Consider the following 26,764-nt stretch of genomic DNA (forward strand, 5'->3'; position numbering starts at 1 on the left):
CTTCTTCACAATTGATTGATTGGATTTGCTGAATGTTATCCTTGTTGAAAATGGTTGGATTTAGCATTTGTCTTGCTGTTCTAGGTGATATTGGGTGAGTAATCTTTTGAAACTGTATTTGTGATTGACTTGCTTTGTCAAGTATTTGTGATTGACTTGCTTTGTCAAGTATTTGTGATTGACTTGCTCTGTCATTGTCAATATTTAGTCCTGAAAATTCTTGCTGCAAAGTCAAGAAATTGTTTATTTGCATGTCATCATCAAACACTTGCCAATCATTGACATTGTTTGGGACAGATGGTCTGTGTTTTACCTCAGCTGTAAAACAATGATGGGGCTCAAAAGGTAACTTGCAGGTACTTGCAAATGTGGCCAAGCTATGGACATGAAGGTTCTGGGTCCTAGGGATTTTCGTAATCTGAAATTCCGTGAATGAATTTAATAATTCAGCAGCAGCAGACCTATAGGATCTCAGCCTTTTGTCATTGGTGACAAAATTACCCTTGACCTGTTGGATAACTAGGTCTGAATCCCCTAGAATTGAGACTTTTATAGCTTGTAGGGATTTCATCAGCTTGAGGCCTAATAAGAGAGACTCATATTCAGCCATGTTGTTGGTGCATTTGAAGTTCAATCTATAAGCTCTGCCTTCTGCATAATTGTTTTGCTTATTGTGTATCCAAATTCCGCCCCCTGCCCCTAACTTGTTGACTGATCCATCAAACTCCATGAACCATAGGATTTCTTGTTGTAGGGGAGTCTTAATCACTTGTCTATGGTCTGGGATTATGAGTTGGAGTTCTGTTTTTTTATTTAGTTCATCTTTCAGGACAGTTTCACCCCTTGTTTGGATCATTTTTACCTCTAGAGCAGCTGTTTGTTTATTACAGCTCTGCTCTTGTTTTGGTGTCTTAGTTTCATCATTATTTGTTAGACCTGAATTGTCATTGAAGAGGATATATGAATCTATGTCAGAATGGACAGCATATATGGGAAAGTTCTGAGGTTTCTCTTCACTGCTGACCATGTATTTCATGAGGGATTCTCTATATAGTCTCTTGGGTTGACCAAAGACTGTGATTGTGGCATATGACATGTCTAGCTGTAAGGAACCTTGGAGTTTAGCCCCCCATGATCTTGATAACAGCATTCCATATTTGGGTGGGATGTCAGCAACTACAACATCCATTAGGATTGTTTTGTTTGGGTACTGGACAAGGGATACACATAAGTCTTTTATGAGACCTAGACACTTGACTTGGCTGGAATCAAAGGAAAACAGGTCCTTGTATGGTCTCGTTATGTCTAGATTCAGCCTCTCCATCACTGATTTAGGCATAAGGTTATGAGAAGCACCTGAATCAAACATTGCATTGTGCAGTATCTTGTCATGCACATGTAAGCTAACATAGAAAGGTAGGATCCCTGTGACTAGTGTTTTTCCATCAACCTCTGGACCAAATAACAATTCTGGTGTGTCATCTAACACATTGACATTGTCTTTACTATGAGTGATTTGAAGCGATTTCCTGATCTGTTGTTTATAAATGTCATGTTTGGCTAATTCTGAGAGAGGAATGGCCACTTTCAGTTTGCCAATTTCAGCCTCCAAGTCGAAAGGTTTTTCAGTTTGAACCTTAGTGTTGTGGACAGCAACCCTTTCTTTATGTACTATGTTTTCTTCCTGGTTTTCACCTTGATCCTGAGGCTTGTCTTTCACACTCACCTCTTGAGGAAGGTACCCTAGATTAGGCTGTAAAGAAGGCACAGCTAGTGGCTGGTGTGTTGAAGGAAGTTGTTCAGTGACTTCTTCAACAGTTACCTCTTTTGTAAGTGAATCAGTTATGTTGATTGGTTCTGTGATTATGGCTCTTTTAGGTTGCAGCCTGTCCTTTAGTTTCTCAGGCTGTGTTATATCTACAGTTCTGCTCCTTAATTTGTACTGTTTATGAACTTCATAAACAGCAGTGTCATAGCCTTGTTTGAAATCAAACGATTCACCTGATTTGGTTTGGAATTGTGAAATGTCATCATCATTTTGATCCTCTTGACTAAGAAAGACTTGCTGCCCATCATTCAAACCCATCAGGTTGATGTGGGTGTCATCTTCTTGCTCATTTGAGGTAGATGTTTCAGCATAGTTTTCTTGAAATGGAGGTCTGACTTCTGGATCAGCATTGGGCTTGCCAATGTTTGGGTTTGGATTTCTCCTAAAATTTGGATTCCTAGGAGGATTGTTTTGTGGTGCTTCCCATGATGCTTTTCTCTCAACTGATTCTACCCTATCACCCAATCTCTTCATACCATTAAGTATTGCATCAAGTTTTTGATCAAAGGCTGTAGGTTCTTCTTTGTATATGCTTCTCTTTTCTAACCTTGCCCTGTTTCTTTTGGTAATCAGGTTTGCTTCTACTGTGACAGCAGCCTTTTGAGCATCTTCAAGGGTTTCAGGTTCTCTTTCCTTCAACTGATATGCCATGTCAGGATCAAATCCATCAGGGAATTTGTACAAGGCCAAATCAGGAGGAGGTCTGAGGTTTTGTGGTATTGCATTGTACACATTGTTGAATTTAGCACAATACTCCAGAACGGTCTCTTGAGGACCTCTCTTGATTGTTTCATATTGACCAAGTATGTGCAGGGGATCTTTCTTCTTCTCCCATCTGGTAGTAAAGGCCTGATAAAGCTCATCAGGGGTTGTGATAGTGTTTGCAGCAATTGACCTGAACCAGGTTCTAACATCGCCTGTCAGGCTTTGGACAAAGATTCTCATCCTCACACTGTCATCATCTATCTCGTAGTTTTCAAAGTGATCTTGCATCCTCTTAGCATGTTGAATAGCAGAGTAAGGGCCAGTGGAGTCAAAATATGAGATTTTGGTTTGGTAATCCTGGGGTAGAGCTACAAGATTAGCAGGTAGCTGCAAGGGTGCATATCTATTAGCCATATTTACAGGGTTTAAAGGATTAACAGGGGCAGCTGGGATAATAGGGACGATGGGTAGCACAGGGGTAACAGGTACAGCTGAACCTAAAGTGTGGTTCAAGGGGATATGTGCAGTGGATGGAGATGTTAGAGGAGGACTGTGAGAAGTGGATGGTGAACTAGGGGAGGTAGGAACAGACCGAAAGAGGACTTTAGGTGGAGTAGAAAGGTTAGGGAAATCTGCAACTGAGGTCAAAACAGCAGGCTGATCCTGCCCTTGTTGCTTCCTGATGTTTCTAGGGATGGCGTTTGGATTATCAACAATGATGGGTGGATTAGGGTCAGGATTTGCCCTAGTATGCCGTGGATTTTTCTTAGGAGCCAGTTTCTAACTGTTTTTTAGGATTTTGTGGGAAGCTTTTATATCTGCAAGGACTGGATGGAGATTTTTGGAATGGTTATATATCTTTCAAGGCTAAGATGAAGATTCCCTAAAAGCTCTTCCCTAAAACTGTCACTGTGATGCAGAAACAGTTCTAAGGCCTCTTGGCTGATTTCAGGCTTGATAGTAGCTATGGGAGATAGATAATAATTGAAAAATCTTAGGAAGTCCCCAGTGGAGTCGCCAATTATGTTAACACCCAGGTTGTTCCCTATGACTCCCAAGGGAATACGGCCGGGGTAACCACTAACCAATCTTTGGATCACAGCTTCTAGCCAAACTGTAATCAGAGAGGGCTCTCTCTTTATGATTTGTCTCTGTTATGATGTTGTTTTAGGCTAGCTATTATGCTCAGGTTTTGGTTTATGTTTTGGTTGAAGGATTTCTTTCAGGTCTTACGATGTAGTGTTTAGGGAGTGAAATATCATTGGGAAATGGAGTCTGGAGTTGTGAAATAATTTGATATGCAGGATTGGTGGTGTTCAAACTGCAGGGCCTATTGTGTATCTTAGACGAACAAACTTAGCTTAAATGGTGATGTATGTCAACCAACAGAAAGCAATTAAGAATTTTCTATTAAGCTGGTGAGGTGAAAGTGAGACACGCTGCACAGGAGCAAACTTGAATTCCTGTGACAAAGGCCACTGTGAAAGATGTATTCTGAAAGTGCAGCAGTTAAGAATTACACTTATCAAGATTGCATCTGAAGAAAACATTCATTAACAACACAGATTGAACTCAGGGTATTCATTGAATAAATCCTGAAAGTTATTCTTTTTCCTTGTTGCTAGATATTTAAAGTGAGATAACATATGGATTTTAACAAACAAAATACATAACAGAGAGAGTTACAGAGACTTATTGTATGGCGAAATACACAGGAATCCAGCAGTTTCCAACAGACACCAGTACGCATTCAACACTTCAGAAATCCGAGAAATTCCATCACTTTCTTTATTAACTTCTGAAAGGATTACAACATAAGAACTTCTTCAGGAGAAATCAACAACAACCCTTCACACTTCTGCGAGGGGCAAATATATACTATCAGTCATTACAAAATATTTGAGTTCTAAGTTATCTCAGATTTGAATACCTTTACCAACTTTTAAGATATTTAGATTAGAAAGTTATTACAGCATTGAATACAAAGTAAAATGCATTAAATACAAAGTAAATGCATCTTTATGCTTTGTCAGAAGATATTTTGGCCTTTGGAGGCCACTGAGTCGGTTGGAGTGATCTGCATAAATGCTATGAAATGCGCTCTTGGAGCTGCGCTGCTGTAGCTTCTCGGCCTGGACACCTGTAGCTTTATACTTTGCTTTTTTGGCCGAAATTTCTGCTGAGTTGGCTCAGCTTTAATCTTAAATGTATGCTGATCTTTTTAAGCTATCCTTTGCTCAACAATTTATATTTTTAAAAACAAAATTTGGTGAATTGCTTACTGTCTATAAAATTCTCTGTATTGCATCTGTCCACCAGTCTTGTGTAGGGAGTTGATGCCTGAGAATTGCATCCATAGTCTCCTCTGCCTCTGTATATTTGAAAAACTTGGGAGCCACCTCAAACAGGTGATTGATCTCATGCATTATAAAAAATAGATGTTCTACCTTGTTGTAGATAGTCTGTCCTGTAGCTGGCCCTGTTTCTTCTGAGTTGCTGGGCATCTCATTGATTTCGTTTATGGAAAATGCATTCACTCTTTTGGCATACTGCTCATGAATGAGCAATCTCCCTGCGCTGTTCAGTCAGCTAGGGAGTCCTCTGTTTTGCAGCACCAGGAATTTATCCATGAACCTCTTCACCTCTGTCTGCATGTCCTGGGTTCTTCTATCTAATGTCTGCACCAAATTTCTCAATGTGAGAACCCTTTTGATCGACTGAATGGTCTCAGTTCTGTTGGGAATTCCCATTTTCGCCAACTGAGTACTTGTTTTATAATTCAGCACATTGATCATCCTGGTGGCAACTTCAGGCATGTTGCCTAGAGCAGCCCTTGACTTGTGAATTTCAGCTTGTGCTTTTGGGATGAGCTCTAGCTGCTCATGGATTGTCTCTATATACTGCCATTGGTCAGTAATAGACTGGCCAATGTTGGCCCATAGCATTGCCTTAAGCCCAGCTATAACTTTATCTAATTTGAGCTCATTTTCTAGCTCTTGTATCCTGTCTTTGAGGGCTTTCACCTCCCTGCCCTTCTCTGCCACCGCTTGCTTGGATTTATCATATCTGTCATTCACCTTGGCCAATTTATCCCTGGTCTCATTCAGCTCTGCCATTTGAGCTTCCAGGGCTTGAATCTGATTTTTTAGCTTTTGCATGTCCAAGCTAGGGGCCTGCTCTGTTGGTGGAGGTGTTGTAGTGGATGGTGCTGCTTGCTCAGTCTGTTGAGGAGGAGGAGCAGTAATAGGGGCAGTTTCCTCAAGATTTATGATCTGAGGAGGAGGATGGGAAGTTTTCCCTTCTTCTCTTTGTTTTAAGGCTGCCTGTAGTGCTGTTTTTTCAGCCTCCGATTCTCCTAGATTCTCTTGAGTTTGGATCAGCTGCTTGTATAGAGACATCAACAAAGCAGTTACCTCTTGATCATGTCTTTGCTGGGCAACATCATCTGTTTGAGGGTGAATTGTGGCTGGAGGTTTAATCTTTCTCCTCAAAGCTGCCATGTCTACATCCCTCAGCTTTAGTATCTCTTGTATGCCCTTGATATCTTTGGGATCATGCCCAATCTCTATGATGATATCCTCTAAGGACCTTATTCTGTTGTCCTTTGCCTGGGATGATGCTCTCTCCAACTCTAGTTGAGAGGCTGTATTATTAAGGCTATTCTGTAGCCTGTAGTTATCCAATGTTTGGTCTGCTAAGGAAGCATAGACCATCTCACCTGTTTGCTTGTGCAGTTCTATCTTATCCATTGGGTGGATATCTTTGGCAAGGATTTCCAGGTTAGTCCTTAAGTAGTCAGAGGCAGATTGGGGCTGCACTGCTGTTGGCTTAAAATGACTCATGATCATTTTGCCTTCCTGCACATCAAAGGCAGACATGAGTCTTTGTTGATTGGTGGGAGCCATGTTTAATAGATGGTTATACAGTTGTATTTTGATGGGCTCATTTCTCCTCTTAATGTTTATAAATTGCTGCTTGATGCTCTTTTCTCCTTCCCTTTGCTGGCTGGAGGAGCTGACCTCTCCTCCCATAGTTCTGTCCTGTTCCTGCTGGCAGGAACTGGCTGAAGCTTCTCTGCTGGGTGGGCCCATACCAAAAGATTTTCCCATTGGCATCTCTTCTTCTGAGAAGGGATTGACTCTCTGTCTTTTCTCCCCATGAGTTGCTGATGTTGTCAGGGGAGTCTCTCTGTCCCTTTTTCTGAAAATAAATGTATCCTCCTTTTGAGGAGTTTGGAGGATTGTTGCATCAGGTGAAACTTCTTGCCTTGGAGGCATATTTTGTTCAGTGGTCTTGGTGTTCTCCACTGTTTCTTCTTGCTGGGCAGGCTGTTCCTGCCTTTGTTCTTTCTGTTGTTGTTGTTCTTCTTGCTGCTGCCCTTCTTGCTGTTGCCCTTCTTGCTGCTGTTCCATCTCTTCTTGTTGCTGCAGCAATGTTTCCACTTGTTCCTCTGTCAAAGGAGGTGGCTGTTCCACCTGCTTTTCTTTGCCTTTGCTGGTTGTCTGTGCAGTATTCCCGGCATCTTGCTGATGTGTTTTTGATGATGAAGTAGCTGCTCTGAGTTGCCTTTTATATGAGGGGGGAACCTGTGCACAAGTTTCCAAGTCAGCTTCCTTTTGAACATTTCTAGCCTCTCTTTCTAGCAGCTCTTTATCAGTAAATTCCTCTTCTAGGGTACCCTCTTCCCAGCTCAATGTATTGGCGTATTTCTCAATCTCAGGCTGCCTCACATGTGAATAGGTGCCCAATTTGTATCTTATCCTCCTGAGGGAAACAAAATGATTGGGGTCATATGGTACCCACTCAAAACTAGTTTGCAGCTTGAGTCCCTCTAGGATCTCATCCGCCTCTTTCCATCCTTCCTCTCTTTTGTTATATAGGAAAGGGCCCAACTGGCTCCTTACCTTCAACTGTGCCTTCTTGTTCTTACTTTGGAAGTGGAGGTAGTCGGCATTCCCAAATTGCCTGAAGTATTCTAAGGCAAACAGTCTCATGGGGACATACCTTGGCAGCCTATAAGGCTTCAACTGATAGCCATAAACTCTGATCACTGTGTGGTGTTGGTAAAAGTACCAATTACCAATGCTGTAGGTTTTGTTCAAATGGAGAATTCTCCTCATGTCATCAGTTAACCTTGGAGGAGGAACACCATACAATACTGTCATAGCTGGATAAATGAACGAGTCTATGAACTCACAGTATGTGTATGGTGATACAGAGGTATGATGAAAAACAGAGGTCCAAAACACAACTGACCTTGGATTCCCCTGGGCATTAACTTGTTTACGGGGAATGGGGAAGCTGGCTGGTTGATAAAATAAGAATAGATGGTAAATGTATGAAGAGTATCTAAACAATCTCTCCCTTGGCAGATTCATTAGCTGCTCATGGATCTTGTCTGCTATGTATGTGGCATAGTCATAATGTACAGCTGGAGGCTTTCCAGGAGAGAATATAGACAGAATTTCCATTATGATTTCATCCACATCCTCCATTCCCTTGAACCCTAGGACATAGCTGATCAAATCTACTAGCATTCTGCCCAATTCATTCAAGTAATGATATCCAATAGGAGAAGTTCTGATGGCTTCAGAGCCTGACTGTACAAACAGCTGGTTGATTTTGATGACTTGGTCATTTGACAACTTATTCCCCTTCTTTATCAAGTTCTGCATGTGGAGGGGGGTCAATGGTTTTGCTGTGTGGAAATGCAACATCTCATTTATGCTCTCTGGGGTGATATGGAACAGAATTGAGCCTGTAGGGCTGAGGACAGCTCTTTGGCCTGGATCATAGCACTCCTGGCATCTGTAGATCAACTCTGGCATAGAATTTACCTGGGGGAGGTTGTAGATGGGCAAGTTTGAATCCCAAATCCCTAGGATATCAGCTCCACTAAGGTGCTGGGCTTTCAACTCATTTAGCATCTGAATATTGTATTTGGAGCCTAATGGAAACTAGTCTAACATTTGATAATCCATATCTCCCAGGGCTTTCCATTCCAATTCCCTATGAGGGGCATTGAGAGGTTTGATGTTCAATGCAATTGGTGTCTCCATGGTCTATTAAGCTTTTTGAACTGTAATTGAACTGTTTGAAGTGAGCAGACCAACCCAGGGATGATTTCTTACAATGAAAGTGAGTTTCAGGTAGCAGAGGGAGATTTGATCCAACAGAAATTGAAATACTGTTTGAATTAGGAATAGGACCACTGTCAGGTTTCATTCTGTCTCTTGTGGCAGGTTTTTAATGGACTAACCCACTGTCTCACGATTGCGCGAGCAGTTTACAGTTTTTTGATAGGAACTCGGGAATTAAGGGTCAGCTAGTGTTTTTCGACCTTGCAGTTGTAAATAGAGGTGTTGCAGAGGGAAATAGCCGGTGAAATTGTGAGTTTCAGTGTTCCTTAAGCCTTCTGAATAATTTTACAGACAATTCCAGGCGTACGGAGGATAGATGATGAGAAATACCTGATAAATAGCGAGCAGAGGTCGTATATGCGGGCAGGATTGGTGCTCTGGAGGTCTCCTGGTCGATTTAGCAGGTTGGTAGCAATTTGGACGTGAGCAGCATGCAGAAAACAACAGTAGAAAATGAACGAAAGGAACGTAAAATGTGATTTTTGGCCGAAATATAGACCTTTTGGCCATTTGGCACCTTTTTTGGGATGACGTCAGCATGACGTCATTGGTGGGGTCAAGGTCGGATGACGTCAGCTGACGTCATCGGGTGACGTGGCGAGCTACTATGGGTCCATGGGGGATGGTGCGGTGGCAGCCACGTCGGCGGAGGGGCGGACAAAAGGACTGATGCGATGGCAGGCTGGGGGTGACGTGGGCATGACATGGGACCAGCAACCGGGCGGTCAGAGCCGTAGCGGTTACGGTTAAGCGCTAGCTGCTACAGTTTCTCGGGGCGGTTTGGATATGGACCAGATCTTGTCAGAAGGCGCTCCGAGAGTCCTGAACGGGTGACGCGTGGCCGCGCCCTGACATATCGCTACGTCATTTTCTCGGGCGCTAAACCTCTGTCGTGGGGGCCGCTCCAATATCAATAAGGACCGTCGGATCCCGTGGGTCCGATCCGACGGTTGACGGGATGATGACATGATAGGTGGATACGGACGCGGGCGCGGTATTATTTAATATTTATTTTCGGGATGCGCGCTTAGGCGGGAGACCATCGGGGTATGGTGCTTTGTAAGGTTTTTCAATGTAATTTTAAAAAATCAACTGTGCACGCAGAAACTTTGGATAAGTGCCAAAAGGTGGGTTTTTTTGGATTTTTGATAATTTCAAAGGGGTTTTATGGGTAGAGGAGATTTATAATGGTTTTCAATGCACAATAATGCAGGCCCGATACTTCGGATAAGCGAACAAAGTGGGTATTTTGGGTTATTTTTGCAAATGAAGCGGGTATAGGTAAAACAAGGTCATTTATGAGGCTCTTTTGGCAAATGAAGTTTTCTAAGGGGCCAAATGACTTCAGAAGAGGGGAGGGGGTTGGACTTAGGTTCATCAAAGTGACCAGATGCCATTTGATCCCTGACACAGAACTTATTGGCTATAATACCAAGGGGAGGGATATTTATACAAGATTTGGGGTTTATACACCATGGTGTTAATACTAGTAGGGGAAAGGTAATATAGGGGATTTACATAGTAGTATTAGAGGTTAATATGGTGGGAAAATGTGAATGAGGGGGGAAAACCACTAAGTTTATCTGAAACTTACTTAGTTTAAGGAGTAGATCAAAATGAAAAGATTTTTACATAGGAAATGTGGCTTTTAGAGTCATAAGAACCATCATAACACTTCAGATTTTTCATCAATCTCCATGGATGAAGGGATGTTAGTAATAGGAGTGGAAGGGGATTTGGGGAATTAGACATGCTCCTTTGCCTTGTTTTCTTATCTGAACCAGCAAGATTCACTCTGGAAATGAATATCACTTCTGCAACCCCATCTACTTACCCAGCTACTTTGCCTAGCATTTTTTATTTCTTCCTGGAGGGTGCACTTGGACTTGCATACCCTTACTTGCCTTTTCTTTTCCTTGGCCTCTTCTTTTGCTTTTCTATCTACTTCTACCCTTATTTCTTCCAAGGTCCCAGATTAAGCTATTGGGAGCCTTTTTTCTCTACTTGAACTATTTGTCTGCCAAGATTAAGCAGTTTGGACAGACTTCTTTCTCTATTCTACAAGCTGAAAATTTAAAACATGACATGATCCAGATTAGACTGTTGGACCATCCATCAAAATTTGAGTCCATATTAAGCTATAAGCACAGATTGTATTCTTATGGAAATATGTGATCTTTGAATCATCAAAGAAGAGCATATTTGGACCTTTCATAGCCAATCATAAAATATGAAACCTATTGGTATAGGTAGCTAACAATCTGCAAGTTCAGCTTTAGCTGAATCCTAGCCATCTCTTCTCGAGCATTGCACACCCCTGTGGCTAACTTGTGGATGTCTGCCTCAACCAGCTCTTCTGCCTGAATGTCCAACTTTGAGACCATTCGACAGGCTTCCTCCACTGCCTACATGATCTTCTTATTTTGTTCTACTGCCTCATTACGTTGTAGGCCCAATTGCTTGATGTTGATGTGCTGCTTACTCATCACCTGCAGACTACGGCTCTCTCGGGCCCTAAGTTCCGTAGTGACTCTATCCTGCAAGAGGTAGAGCGTCTCTCGAGGGAGCACGACCATATTCAATCCCACCCCTTTCAGATTGCTAACCATGGGCTTGTCGGCCTCATTTTCTGTGGTTAGCGCCCCATCAGGTAGCAGTATCGCATTAGTCATGCTTGTGTGCAATATCTCCTCAATAGCTGAAGTGTCGATCGCGAGGTTGTTGGATGTTGTGCCAGCCTATGGAGTGAGAACCTGCAGCTCCTAAAGCTCTGTTCGGAGAGCCCCCAATGCCAACTGTTGCTGATCTTTGAACTGTTGGAGGGCCTTTGTGGTTACATCCATCACCGTTTCTCCGATATCATGCAAATCCCCCTCAATGGGGGTGATTGGGTCAAAGGATGTCTTTGATGCCTTAGTTTTCTTCCGCGACATTGCCTTCTATTACGGGCGTTGATGCTTGAGTTTGGTGGATGTCATCTATGGGTCCATTCCACCTTGTTCTTTCTCTGTTTCTGCCTCAATCCCTGGCAAAGGTGACTTCTATCCATCGCATTCTTCTCCTCCTATTTTCTGTTGTTTAGCCACTTTCACGGTGTCATGCGCTGCCTGGGCCTTAGCCTCCTCTTCCTCCTTTCTACGCTTCTCAGCCAGCTACACCATTCAGAGCTTTGTTCCTTCCTTCTTACACTACGTGGTAGACTTTTCCGTTTCCACCACGGAGCCTGTTGGAGCATGCCACTTCAGCAGCCAAGACTCAAGGACTGCAAAAATAACATCATCATTCGCCAGATATGGTAGGTTATGCCATGTCTTCGTAGGGTCCTTCGTGCCTTGATAAAGACATGGTGGAAATCCGCTTTGAACTCTACAAAGGTTTGGAAACTGGCATATACTATGGGTGACAATAGCGGCTTACGATTAATCCCCATCTGAATACTCATCTCCATGAAGATCCAAGAGATCTTGCTTTCTTTTATACGTTGCGGGTCGTTGGTCACCCACAATGAAGCATACTTGATTGCCTCTGGAAGGTCCAGCACAACTGAAGGGAATTGGCTATCTTCTGGCAGCTCCCATGTCACTAGTACGGTTGACAGCAGGAGCCAAGTGTAGTGAAACGTCTTGCCCTGCTCCTGTGCCTTGTGACAGTTCACAAAGAACTCACCTCATAGATAATTCACCCAATTGAACTAGACTCCTTCAATGCATTGGGCTACTAGTGCAATCACAGGTGCGGGCACCTCATCTGTGTGACACTTCCACATCACTTTCCCTACTAGTATTTCTATTGCTACTTTGACTGCAGGGTTTTTAATGCTAGAGATGGCATATCCCCGCTTCTTTTTCTCCAAGTTGAACTTATTCTTCATAGATTTCGTGAGGGCCAACTCACCACCTTTTCCTTCTCATATATTGGTTGGATCCTCCCCTGAGTAAGGTAGCCATGTAATCTGATGAATCAAGTGGTTTGTGATGGGAATGGGCTCCTGCAGCCACAAATACCCATCATGCACCAAGCAAAGCAGCTACCTGATAATGAAGATAGTCACTCGGGCGTGGTGGTAATGTGGCACCCAGAGCAAGTTGAGCAACCCGACTTTCTCTACACCCTTGAGCCATGTTTGCAGCCCCAATTCAATCATTCCAGCAGTCGCATCAATCCTTCTGTGCATTAGCAAATTAGTTGCTAAATGTGTGAATTTCTCGTGATCTGTGAGGTCTCAATCTTCAAACATTAGTACAGGAACCTGCCCTAAGTGCGGCCCCTAAAAAATAATGTCATCCGGGAGAAATGGTGTTTGTAGGGAGCTCTTGCTCTCATCTATGTCCTTCGGCACCTTGCATTTGCCTTTGTGTGGCAGAACATAGTCGGGTAGCCTGGTGATAGGGTCTGCACCCTAGGTTTCAACTTCCATTTCCAAATCCTCCTCGTCCACCAGGATTTCTTCAGATTCTTCCTCTTCTGCCTCCAGATTAATGGTCTTCCTCTTTTCCTACAAGGTGAGCTCGGTCCTCTGTGGGTTTCTTAGTGATATGAGCATCTCGATCATAGCCTGCTTATCCTTCTTAGGTCTCGGTGTTCTAGGTGATTTAGGGACCTCAACTATCACTCTGACACCCTCTGGGGCTTCTACTACCGCAATTTCCTATGTCGCTTATGCAGGGTTCGACATCATTCTGGTCAAGTGGTCCTGTGTCTCCTTCGGTAATATCTCAAACACTGAACTTAATCTTAAAGCCTCAAAATTTGCAAGGTCCATACACAATTTATAGCGGAACAACTGAATTTTCAAAATGCCAAGTGTTTTCGCTGGACAACCACTTGTAATTTATAGGGGCTTTTGAATTCAAATTCAATCGTTCCCCCCACATTAGACCCATCAATGCTAGATTGGTGGCAGATTTTCAAGAATCTAATCCATAAAGTTCACCTTAAATACCTCCTGCCCGCTCAATTTGGCCACAAATCGACCATCAAATCATGAAAAATGACTTCAACAGTCACTTTCAGGCAGACTTGCATGTTATTTCCATGAGTAGCAGAACTGTCTTCACGTTGTTGCAGACCCTATGACACTTCGTTGCTTCTCGCAGTCCTAAAATTGTGCAACTTCCCAACCCAGGAATTGTAATTTATAGTCCTACACCCCCTTTTAGCTGCATGGAATGCTAATACTGTGCTTCTGTTGCGTAGTCAAATGGCCAGGCCACCTGTGTATGGCTTCAGTCAACTGCCATTCACCTTTCTTGGGAAGGGATCTCCATTCAACTTAACCAACTGGATCGTGCCATTGTCGGTAATCTCCTTAATAACATAGGGCCCCAGCCAATGCATTCTAAATTTCCCTGGAAATTTATAAAACTTACTGTCATACAATAACACCAAGTCATTCACCTTAAAGATGTGCAGCTTAATATGTCGATCATTCCACGCTTTTTTGCACTACTTTTAGAACTGTTGATGAAATCCAGCAAAAAATATTTCTTCTTCAAGCTCATATAATTGCGTGAGCCTCTCTTCCAGGGCTCGAAAATCTGTCATACCTATAAGCGCTACTATGCGCCGACCAGGCATGATGTATTCCATAGGCATTTCGGCTTTAACACCATAAACAAGCCTAAAATGTAGGAATTTACAAGGTAAGTTCCTCAGACAGAACACCAAAGGACACCGCTCACAAACAGATCACAGATCAATACACCAGTATTTTGACGTGGTTAAAACCCTCAAAGAGGGAAACAGTCCACGGCCTGAGCCAACGTGGCCACTTCAGGAAATTTATTAATCAAAGAATGAAAATTTACATATGCTTCTCTCATAGACGGATTACCCTACAAATGACCCTCCATGCGCTTTAAATAGAAATCATGGACCAATCGGGTGTTAAGCCACGGTTCAAGTGTCGGTAATGCTGAGGAGAGAATGAACCGTCGGATCACTACATATCGTGACCGTCAGATTGTAAGTTACAAAATGTAGAAGGTAAAGAAACACACTTTACCTAACTCTATACCTAACTCTATACTAGACCAAGTTGTACTTAACTATTTCCTATGTGTCGGAATATCCTAACATCCCCCCTTAAGAGCAACTTGGGATAGGATTGAAGGATTTACAAATATGACACAATAGGAGAAGGAAGGAGGCACTAGAGCCTATCCCCCCTTAGTGACAACTTCCTGAACTCCAACCATAAATCGAAGTTTAGTGAACTTCACATCTATGAGAGCCTTTGTAAAGATGTCTGCAACTTGATCATCTGTTGAACAATATTGCACTTCAAGAACATGGTCACAAATGAGATTTCTGATGAAGTGCATGTGCAGTTCAATGTGTTTGCTGCGCTGATGTTGGACTGGATCTTTGCATAGCTGAATGGCACTTTGATTATCACACCAAAGTGTAGTCAGATGTTGCTGCTGAAAGCCAAACTCTGATAGGATCTGACGAAGCCACAAGGCTTCCTTACTAGCTTCTACGACACCACGATATTTTGCTTCTGCTGAAGAAAGAGAAATGGCACCTTGTTTCTTGCAAGCGCATGTAATAGGTCATGAACCAAGAGTGAACACATAACCTGCAGTAGACTTCCGATCATCAGGGTCACCAGCCCAATTGGAATCAGTGAAACCAACCAATAGAGAAGATGCTTCGGCACTATAATGAATCCCAAACTGAACTGTACCTCGAACATAACGAAGTATTCTTTTAGCTGCTTTCCAATGACTTTCACGTGGGTTTTGCATAAATCGAGCAACAAGGTCAACAACAAAGGAAAGGTCAGGACGAGTATGGGTTAGATACAAAAGTTTTCCTACAAGTTGACGGTATAAGGTAGCATCAACTTCAGGAGAAGTACAAGTGACTGAAAGTTTGACTCCAGACTGAAAGGGAGAAGGGGCTGGCTTACAGTCTTCCATGTGAAAGTGACGTAGAATATCACAGGCATACTTGGACTAAGAAAGGGAAATACCTTCCTTGGATTGCAAGACTTGAAGACCAAGAAAATATTGTAAGTGTCCTAAGTCTGTCATTTCAAACTTCCTTTTAAGGCTAGACTTCACATGGTTTATAAGTTTGGGATCACTACCAGTCAGGATAAGATCATCAGCATAAAGAACAAGAATGATAAGAGACTTGCCCACTTTCTTGGTGTAGACAGTATTGTCAGAATGACACCTAGAGAAGCCAGATTCTAAAAGAAAGTTATCCATTTTGGCATACCAAGCTCGAGGAGCTTGCTTGAGACCATAAAGGGATTTCTTAAGCCAACATACAAGGCTGGAGTCTGTTTGTATAAATCCAATAGGTCGTTCCATATAGATTTCTTCATGCAAGTCCCCATGCAAGAAGGCGGATTTAACATCCATCTGATGGACTTCTCATTTGAAAGAAGCAGCAAGGGAAAGAACAAGGCGGATAGAGTTCATTTTGGCAACAGGGGAGAAGGTTTCAGTGTAGTCAATGCCTTCAACATGTAAAAAACCCTTAGCAACAAGACGACCTTTATGTTTATCAACTTTCCCATCTGGTCCATACTTGGTTCTGTAAACCCATTTGAATCTAACAAGTTTTCGTCCCTTTGGTAGAGGAACAAGATCCCATGTATCATTTTCCGATAATGAATGATATTCTTCATTCATAACTGCTTCCCAGTCTGGATGGCCTGAAGCTTCTGCAAAGGTGTCAGGATCATAATTCACTGAAGCTTGAGCCATTAAAGAAGAGGCTCTCTCGAACTGAGAACGTGTACGTCACTGATCTGTAGGATCACTGGCAAGATCACCTGCTGCATCCCAAGTAGCATGGACCCATTTTGGAAGCTGAGGAGTTGAAGGAGGATCCGAAGAAGGTGGGGGAGGAGTTTCATCCTCGCTTTCATCATCTGAAGAAGAAATATTTTCAAAAGTAGAAGAGATAGGGAGAGGTGGCACAACCACCGAACTAGGCTCGCAGGCCGATATATTTTCATCAAACTTTACATCTCTTCTAATGATAACATTTTTGGACTTAAGTGGAATAAGTCTTTATCCTTTGACATCTTCAGAATATCCAACAAAAATACATTTTTCACTCTTTGGTTCTAAAGCTTTATGTTTCTCATCTGGAATATGGGCCCATGCTTCAATTCCAAAAACACGAAAGTGACTTACATCTGGTTTGTTTGAGCTCCATGCTTCTTTTGGAGTGATATTCTTTAAAACCTTAGTAGGAGTGCGATTTATTATGTAATTTGCACAATTAATTGCTTCTGCCGAATAATTAAGACTAAGTCCTTTAGATTGAAGCATACAATTAGCCATTTCCTTTAAGGTGTGATTCTTCCTTTCAGCTACACCATTTTGTTGTGGAGTATATGGAATAGTATGTTGCATTTGAATTCCAGTCTCAGTGCAAAAGTTGATGAATGTGTTTTTAACATATTCTCCGCCATTATCAGATCTTAGCTTAAGAATTTGATGTCCAGATTGTTTTTCAACAAAGGCCTTAAAGGCCAAGAACATGTTAAATACTTCACTCTTGAGTTTTAAGAAGTATACCCAAGTGCGTCTGGAGAAATCATCAATGAAAGTTAAGAAATACTTATGGCCAGAGAATGAAGCAACTGGAAGTGGACCACATAAATCACTATGCACGAGCTGTAAAGGGGTTGAGGCATGCCAAAAGGCACGTTTTTCAAAACTATCCCGATGATCTTTTCCGAGTACACATCCGGAACAAACACCATCTTTGCAAGATACCATTGGAAGACCTGTCACCATATTTTCTTTACATAGAGTCTGAAGGGAGCGATAGTTTAAGTGACCAAATCGCTCATGCCAAAGTTTGCTCACTTCATCAATATGAGCAACAAATACTGAGGGAAGATTTGATGACCCAAAGTTGTGAAACTTATACAACCTTGTAGAATCATCAGCAATGCCAGTAGCTAAAATCTATCTAGGATCTCTTAGGTCCTTAATTACAACATCGTGAGGTGAAAATTCAACGATTTTACCTTCACCTGAATGGGTTATCTGATATACAGATAGAGGGTTGCAAGATAAGGTTGGAACACATAATACATCATTAAACTGACCATTGTCTAGATGAACAGTTCCAGTCCCTACAACACTAAGAGATCTATCATCACGAACATATATATTTTTGGTGTTACAATCATTTAAAGAAGAAAACATGGCTTTGTTTTTGGCCATGTGATAACAAGCTCCAGAATCAATGAGCCACTCATGAGAATGAGAATAAGAAGATACATTTAGTGCATAGCCAGACTGAGATGCTTGATAACCACATGCAGCAAGTGCCATTCCTGAAGATGAAGTTGAAGTTGAAGATTGCTCCAAATGGATGTTATGCTTCTTTATTGCTGCTTCCTAGGGTTCCATCTTCTTAAAGCATTTGGATTCTAAGTGGCCATCTCGATTACAAAATTTGCAATGTCTATCAGTCTTCTTCCCTTTGTTTTTATTTGTCTTATCATTTTGTTGAAATGATTTTTCATTTCAGGCTGAAATTTCTTAGGACCCTTGTTTGGTTTAGGACCATTCTTTTTAGGATACAACTTCTTAGGATTCTTTGGATTTGGTTGCTGCTGGGCGGCTAACGCTTTCTTAGAAGAGTTTCCAAGATGAAGAAGACCAAGGTGTAAGAGTTTTTCTTGTTCTGTTATTAAAGAATCACAAAAGGAATCAAAGGAAGGGGACTTGTAGGTTTGTCCTTGAGAAATCAAGGCTTCTCTTGTAGAATGGAAGGTGGAAACAAACACAGAATAGGCTGGTCCCAACTTAGTAAGAATGGAGTAGATAAGGCTACTATCTTCTTTCTTAACCTTAACACCTTCCAAGAGAAGTCTAAGGGTCTTGAATTTGGACAAAAAATATTCAATGCAAGAAAAATTATTGGGGTCCAATGTAAGCAATTCATTTTCAAGTTGATGGGCTTTAAGTTCATTTTTAATTCCAAAGACTTTAGTAATCTATTGTAGTGCTTCATCAGGAGTATCAAGTTCTGTAATATGGAATCTAAGATCTGGAGAAATAGACATCCCTATCAACCCACGTGCTTGATCTTGCCTATTTTCCCATTTAGCTGCCTTATCTTCATCTTTTGGTTTGGTCTCTTCGCCAGTGGCTATTCTGTAAAGACCTTTACTTCTAAGTAAATCCACAATGTAGGACCACCATTGGAAGTAGTTAGTGCTATCAAGAATGACTTGGCATGGACTTTCCATTTTTAACGGAAACTGAAGGTGTAGATGTTGAAACTAAGTGTACCTGTTAACACCCAGGTTGTTCCCTATGACTCCCAAGGGAATACGGCCGAGGTAACCACTAACCAATCTTTGGATCACAGCTTCTAGCCAAGCTGTGATCAGAGAGGGCTCTCTCTTTATGATTTGTCTCTGTTGTGATGGTGTTTTAGGCTAGCTATTATGCTCAGGTTTTGGTTTATGTTTTGGTTGAAGGATTTCTTTCAGGTCTTATGATATAGTGTTTAGATAGTGAAATACCATTGGGCAATGGAGTCTGGAGTTGTGAAATGATCTGATACGCTGGATTTGGTGGTGCTCAAACTGCAGGGCCTATTGTGTATTACAGACAAACAAAATTAGCTTAAATGGCGATGTATGTCAACCAACAGAAAGCAATTAAGAATTTTCTATTAAGTTGGTGAGGTGAAAGTGAACACACTGCACAAGAGCAAAGCTCAAAGGCCACTGTGAAAGGTGTATTCTGAAAGTGCAGCAATTAAGAATTACACTTTATATAGATTACAGCTGAAGAAAACATTCATAAAAAACACAGATTGAACTCAGGGTACTCAGTGAGTAAATCCTGAAAGTTATTCTTTTTCCTTGTTGTTTAGTATTGAAAATCAGATAACATATATGGATTTTTACAAAACAACTAATTGACAGAGAGAGATACAGAGACTTATTGTATGGTGAAATACACAGGAATCCAGCAGTTATCAACAGACACCAGAACGCATCCAACACCTCAGAAATCCGAGGGAATTCCATTGCTTTCTTTATTAACTTCTGAAAGGATTACAGCATGAGAACTTCTTCAGGAGAAATCAACAACAACCCTTGCAAGCTCATGCAAAGGGGGCTTTATAGGAAGGTGTATACAAAATATCTCAGGCATTGAGTCATCTGAGAGAGAAAATATCTTCATAAATTTGTTCAAAAAGTAGAGAAGAAGTTATTGTAGCTTTGAATGCGGCATAAATGCTCTTTATGTCTGTCAGAGGGTAATTTGACCTTTGGAGGTCCTTGAGTCGGTTGCAACTCTTAGCTTAAATGCTGATAACTGCGCCTTTATTTCTTGCTGCGCTATATTTTCTCGGCTCTGCCACCTGTAGTCTTCTATTTCTGCTTTGTTGGCGATCCATCTGCTGAGTTGGCCCAGCCTTAATCCGCTATGCATGCTGATTTTGTTAAACTTTGTTTTGCATGATAACTGATATTTTAAGAAACAAAATTGTTAAGTGACTCCCTGTTTACAAAATCTTCTGTATTGCGCTTGTCCACCAGTCTTGCGTAGGGAGTTGATGCCTGAGAATAGCATCCATTGTCTCCTCTGCTTCTGTGTATTTGAAGAAATTGGGAGCCACCCCAAACAGGTGATTGATCTCATTCATTATAAAAAACAGATTCTCAACTCTGTTGTAAAGAGACTGTCCTGTGGCTGGCCCTGTTTCCTCTGAGGTGCTGGGCTTATCACTGATCTGGCTAGTGGCAAATGTATTGACCCTTTTAGCATACTGGTCATGTGTGAACAATCTCCCTGCGCTGTTCAGTAAGCCAGGGAGTCCTCTGCTTTCTAATACTTGAAACTTTTCCAAAAACTTGTTCACCTCAGTCTGCATATCCTGGGTTCTTCTCTCCAATGTCTGCACTAAGTTTCTTAGTGTGAGAACCCTTTTGATCAGTTGGACAGTATCAGTCCGGTTTGTGATTCCCATGATGGCTAACTGAGAACTTGTTTTATGATTAAGTACATTGATCATTCTAGTGGCCACTTCAGGCATATTGCTCAATTGAGTCCTTGCTCTGTGAATCTCTCTCTGTGCCTTTGGGATGAGCTCCAGCTGCTCATGGATTGTCTCAATATATGGCCACTGCTCATTGATAGATCGACCAATGTTAGCCCATAGTACTATTTTCAGTTCTGCCACCACTTTATCTAACTTGAGCTCATTCTCTAGCTCTTTTATTTTGTTTTTGAGGGCTTTCACCTCCCTGTCCTTCTCTGCCACAGTTTGTTTGGATTTATCATATCTATCATTGATTTTAGCCAAAGATTCTTTGGCTGAATTGAGCTCCAACATTTGAGCTTCCAGGACTTGGATTTCGTTCTTCAGCTTTTGAATATCTAGGCTTTGGGCCTGCTCTGTAGTTGTTGGCGCTGCTGAAGTAGATGTTGTTGTTTGTTCGGTCTGCTGAGGAGGAGGGGCAGTGATAGGAGCAGTTTCCTCAAGATTAATGATCTGAGGAGGAGGTTGAGAGGTCTGACCCTCTTCTCTTTGTTTCAATGCTGCTTGCAATGCTGCCTTTGCAGCCTCTGATTCTCCTAGTTTGTCTTGTGCTTGTATAAGCTGTTTATAAATGGAGATCAACAAATCTGTGGTGTCCTTCTCCTGCCTTTGTTGGGCTACCTCATCTGTCTGAGGGTGCATGGTGGCAGGGAGTTTGATTTTCTTCCTCATGCCAGCCATGTCAGTATCCCTTAACTTCAAAATTTCCTGTATCCCTGAAATATCTTTGGGATCATGCCCAATTTCAATGATTATGTCTTCCAGGGACTTTATTTTGTTGTCCTTTGCCTGGGATGATGCCTTCTCCAATTCCAGTTGAGAGGCTGTGGCATTGAGGCTGCTCTTTAGCTTATAATTTTCCAATGTTTCATCTGCTAAGGAGGCATACACCATCTCACCAGTTTGTTTGTGCAGTTCAATTTTGTCCATTGGGTGTATGTCTTTGGCCATGACCTCCAAGTTGGTCCTAAGATAATCTGAGGCAGATTGGGGATGCAAAGTTGTGGGCATTAAATGACTCATGATCATTTTGCCTTCACCTACATCAAAGGCAGACATAAGTCTTTGCTGATTGGTAGGAGCCATGTTTAGTAGGTGATTGTACAGCTGTATTTTGATAGGATCACTCCTCCTCTTAATGTCTATAAATTGTTGTTTGATGCTTACTTGTCCCTCTTTTTGTTGGCTGGAGGAGCTGACCTCCCCTCCCATGGTCCTGTCCTGTTCCTGCTGGAAGGAACTTGCTGAAGCTTCTCTGCTGGGTGGGCCCATGCCCAATGCCTGTCTTATTGCTATATCCTCCTCTGAAAAATCATTTAATCTCTGCCTTTTCTCTCCCTGGTTTATAGATGATGTCAGGGGAGTTTCTCTATCCCTTTTCCTAAAAACAAATGTATCCTCCTTTTGAGGAGTTTGGAGGACCGAGGCGTCAGTGGTGACTTCTGGCCTAGGAGGCACTATGTTCTGAGCCTGTTGCTCAGTGGAAGTTTGAGTATCAATCACCCTCTCTTGCTGTAAGGGCTGCTGTCTGTCATGTTGCCCTTCTTCTTGATGTTGTTGCCCTTGCTGTTCTGACTGTTCTTGCTGTTGTTGTTCTGCCTGCTGCTGCTCCATTTCTTGTTGTGTCTGATCTGTCTCCATTTATTTTTCTTTGCCTCTGCTTGATATATTCTCAGTGGCCTTGGTAGTTTGCTGCTTGGCAGTTGAGGAGGATTCAGCTGCTCCCGTTTGTGTACTTGGAAGTGTGAATACCTGTGGACAAAGCTCAAGGTCAGCCAACTTCTTTAGATTCCTTAGTGCCCTCTTGTTCAGCTCTTCTTGTGACAAGGGCTCTTCTAAGGTCCCTCTCTTCCATTTGTCTTGGTTTGCATATTTTTCAATGTGAGGGATGCTATGGTGATCATAGGCAGATAACTTGTATTTGAGCCTCCTCATGGATATGAAATTATTGGGGTCATAGGGTACCCATATGAAACTGGTTTGCAGGCCAAGGGCCTCAAGCATTGTCTCTGCTTCCTTCCATCCTTGCTCCCTCTCATTATAGATAAAATGGCCAAGTTGGCTTTTGACCTTCAACTGTGCCTTTTTGCCTTTTCCTGAAAAATGAAGCACATCAACTCTGCCAAATTGCCTAAAGTACTCTAGGGCAAATAGCCTCATAGGCACATACTTGGGTAATTTGAAAGGAGGTAGATCACACCCATATATCCTGATGACAGTATGGTTTTGGTAGAAGTACCAATCCCCAATGCTATAAACTTTGGACAGCTGAAGGATTCTCTGCATGTCATCAGTGAGTCTCGGAGGAGGTGAGCTCATCAGCATTTCCATAGTTGGATGGATGAACAGATCCATGAATTCACAGTAAGTGTATGGAGACTCAGGTGAAATGTGGAAGACAGATGACCAGTAGGCCACTGATCTGGGATTGCCTCGGGCATCCATTCTTTTGATTGAAAAGTGAAATTTCTCATGTTGATGGTACAAGATCAAATGGTAGATGTAGGAGGTGTATCTGAACATCCTATCTCTCCTCAAATTTATCAATTGCTCATGAATCTTGTCTAATATGTAGGTGGCATAGTCATAGCAGATTGGTGACTTTCCAGGAGAAAACATAAGCATCATTACCAGCACAGTTGCATCAATATGCTCAATTGAACTATATCCCAAGATGGGAGAGATCATATCTGCAAGGTCTCTGCCCAGCTCATTGAGGTATACATGAAGAATTGGAGGGCCCATTACAATGTTAGTGTTGATGTATAATTGATTGAATTTGACAATTTGAGCATCTGTGAGTTTATCCCCTTGTTTTATCAGATTTACCAGTGATAAAGGAACCAACTTCTTCTGAGGGTTGAAGCAAAGCATGTCTCTGATAGCTTGAGGGGTAACATAGAAAAGTACTGCACCAGATGGGTCAACAACAGCTCGCTGAGAAACATCATATTGTTCAGCACAGAGGTGGATTAGTTCAGGGAACTGGTTGACCTGAGGGAGCTTAAAAATAGGGAGGAAAGAGTCCCATAAGCCCAGTATATCTATCCCATTTTCATGCTTGGCTTTTAATTCATTCAACAGATGAAGGTGGAATTTGCTGCTCATAAGCTTCTCTTCTGCAATTTGGTAATCCATATCTGCCAAGGCTTGCCATTTCAAATTCTTTTGAGGGGCATTCAGGGGTTGAACATTTAGTACTACAGGAGGGTGTTATAGACATTTTTGTGCCTCGCAGCATGGAGCATGAAATGTCAATAATTACAGCGATCCTCAGTCCCTAAACATGTTGTTCTTACCCCTAGAAGAACAAGGTCAACAAACCACAACACTTCCCATCATTTCTCCACCTGAAAACACTCAAAAAACAGGCTATTTTTGGATCATGTCAGTTGCTCCACTGAGCATCTGCGCTGGAATGCAACTGCTCCTCCTTGTACCTGCGCTGAAAGTCAAATCTAATGAAGGCTACCTACGCTGGGCGAGATTGGCCAAGTGGCACAGTCATTCTGCAAGGTGTCAATTGCCCAGGAAGCTTCCAAACTGACACTTGGTTCAAGGGATTCGCCCTATGATGAGTAAGAGGTACTTGATCTCCATGTGTAAGCAAGGATCTCCAAGTGGACTCAAGAACTGAAGTTTAACTGAAGAGGGAGAGGACACAAGGCAGCTTTATGTCAGTCTCAAGCTGACTCATCCTTTCTTCTTCTCTCCTATATATAGAGCTCTTCTATGAGGTCTAAGGAGGCTGGAATTTTGTGCAAAGTAAGGAAGTGCTGTTGGTTTACAGTTAGAGCTATTAGGTGATTGCTTTTATAGAGGTGAAGAGGAGATTTCTTGCTGCTGGGGAGGTGCTGCTGGATTGGAGCCATTGATGGTTGTAACCTTCTCAGAACCCTTTTACTTCTATCAATAAAGCTTTGAATGTTCTCCTATATACTTGTATTGCATTGATGTATTGTATTTACTTGTATATCTGATTCACTCTAATCCATGCATCAGTTATGAGTACATGTTCTTTGTAGTTTCCATCTCTTGTTTGTGCAGGATCTGTGTGTAGCTAGACCGGCAAAAGGAGCAAGGAGCTGGGAACAAAAGACAAAGAGAGAGGACAGGATCGACAAAAGCGAAAGACACCGGTTGGTCAATCTTTTCTTCCTTCTCTGTACTTTCATAAAGGAAAATATCAAAGCTTTACTTTCAGTTGTTGCTAAGGACTGTCACCCTTAGAGTAGGGATAGGGTCATCCGAGTCGGATACTTTTCCCCACAACAAACTGGCGACTCCGCTGGGGAAGCCTAGTATCTTGTTGGTGTTTGTAGTATCTTTGCTATTCATTTCCTGAACCAAAGAGTACCAAATCGAAAAGCTTTTGACTATATCAAAAGCGAAGTAGAGGGGCTGCTACTCTTGCTCATTTTGAGCAGATTCATGATTTGAAGCGCTGATCTACAAAAGACTCTTGTACTCTTTGTGAAAAGAAAACTAGTATAGCTTTGACCTCTTAGATCCTGAACTATAAAAGTGTCTTTGTGATCTTAAGAGCTAGTTTTATTACTGTTCATGGCTTTTTGAGTTTGTTTGTTTTTTATCTTATGGTTTGAATTCATATATTTTTAGTGTCAAAACAAGTGCTTGTAAGGCGTCTTTTCATTTTAGACAAAACTTGTTTGTTTACGCTTCAAATTGAATTCGAAAATTATACAACAATTTCCTTTTGTCTACATCAACATTAAGGGAAAAGAAAAGAAATACATGCATCTTGCATTTGCATTTTGATAAGTTTGCATGATTGATCTAGGAGAAAGTGCATTAGTTTGTGCTTTGTGCTCTGTGTGGAAAGATAATGCTTTTCTCTCCCCTCAGTAGTTAGGATTTTCAAAGCTAAAAAAGATTGTAAAGCTTGCTTATCATTTTAGCTGCATTTAGGAATTTGTACCAATACATCTCGTGGTGATCCTGAAAGACAAACTGCTAAACAAGATCAACTTAAAATATATTGAATGAATCTAAAAACGCATTATAACATAACGCTCACAATAGAGGTCTAGGTAGAGACGTGTTCCGGCGTCGTTAAACGTAGTGACTGTCGATCTATACGAAGGTGGGTGATTCCTCCTGAGGGACGATAGCACTAATACGGACTTGTGCTCCCGCGTACCGTCGCGTATATTGGGAGACCCCTATAGGCATTTATCCTTTATCCTTAGGAAGCCGTGTCGACCGCCCTACTGATCGCGATGCAGTGAACACAGCATTCACGAAGATCGACCACCCGTACCGTAAAACGTATTCTGTGGTTTCGCGAGAGGTTTGGCACACCCTCTGCCTAGATCTCCAGAGCAGTTTCTTTTTGCCCTTTTCAAACTCTATAACTAAAAAGGTCCAACCGAGCATTTGTCACTTCAGGCTCGTTAATACATCGAAGGCGACTAGAGTCATCTTTAGCTTTTTCTCGACTCTTAAAACATGAAAAAGCAAAGTTGTGTCTAAAAGCGTCTAATAAAATTCATTCAATACGGAAACATAATTCCCCTTTTTGTATTTTAGTTGATCAAGTAATCCGCAACCGTGGAGGAAAGTCAATTAAAACTCCGTCGTTCGAGGAGACTCGCGAGTCAACCGTCTTTGTCTCCGGAATCGAGAGTAGTACGGGCAAAGCGAACTCGCTTGACCGGGTCAAAATCTCCCATTAAAGTTAGAACAATAGTTCCGACAACATCTGAGATTCTGGTCACTCCTAATATTTCTGGAATCCCTGCCTCTATTGAAGAAGTTCAACAGAAACAGAGGGACAGTTGTACTGATCCTAGTCTGAGGACAAGTACTTGCATAACTGAACCAGTTCCATCTCAAACCGGTCCACAGAGTCTTGTTGCTCAAACAACTGTCGCTGTCGAAACAACCCCTTCTTCGGCACCAGAAATCTTTTACGGGCCTGACGGTCTTCCTCTTCCTCCTGGTCTGATTGCAATAGAGGAAATCATAGAGGACCAGCAAGCAAATACTCCAACTCATTTTGGAGTAGGCACCACTCTTTTTCCTT

This window comes from Pinus tabuliformis, chromosome J, assembly GCF_031772625.1.
Source record: "Pinus tabuliformis cultivar Carrire ecotype Pingquan chromosome J, CPIR1, whole genome shotgun sequence".
NCBI classification, from domain to species: Eukaryota; Viridiplantae; Streptophyta; class Pinopsida; order Pinales; family Pinaceae; genus Pinus; species Pinus tabuliformis.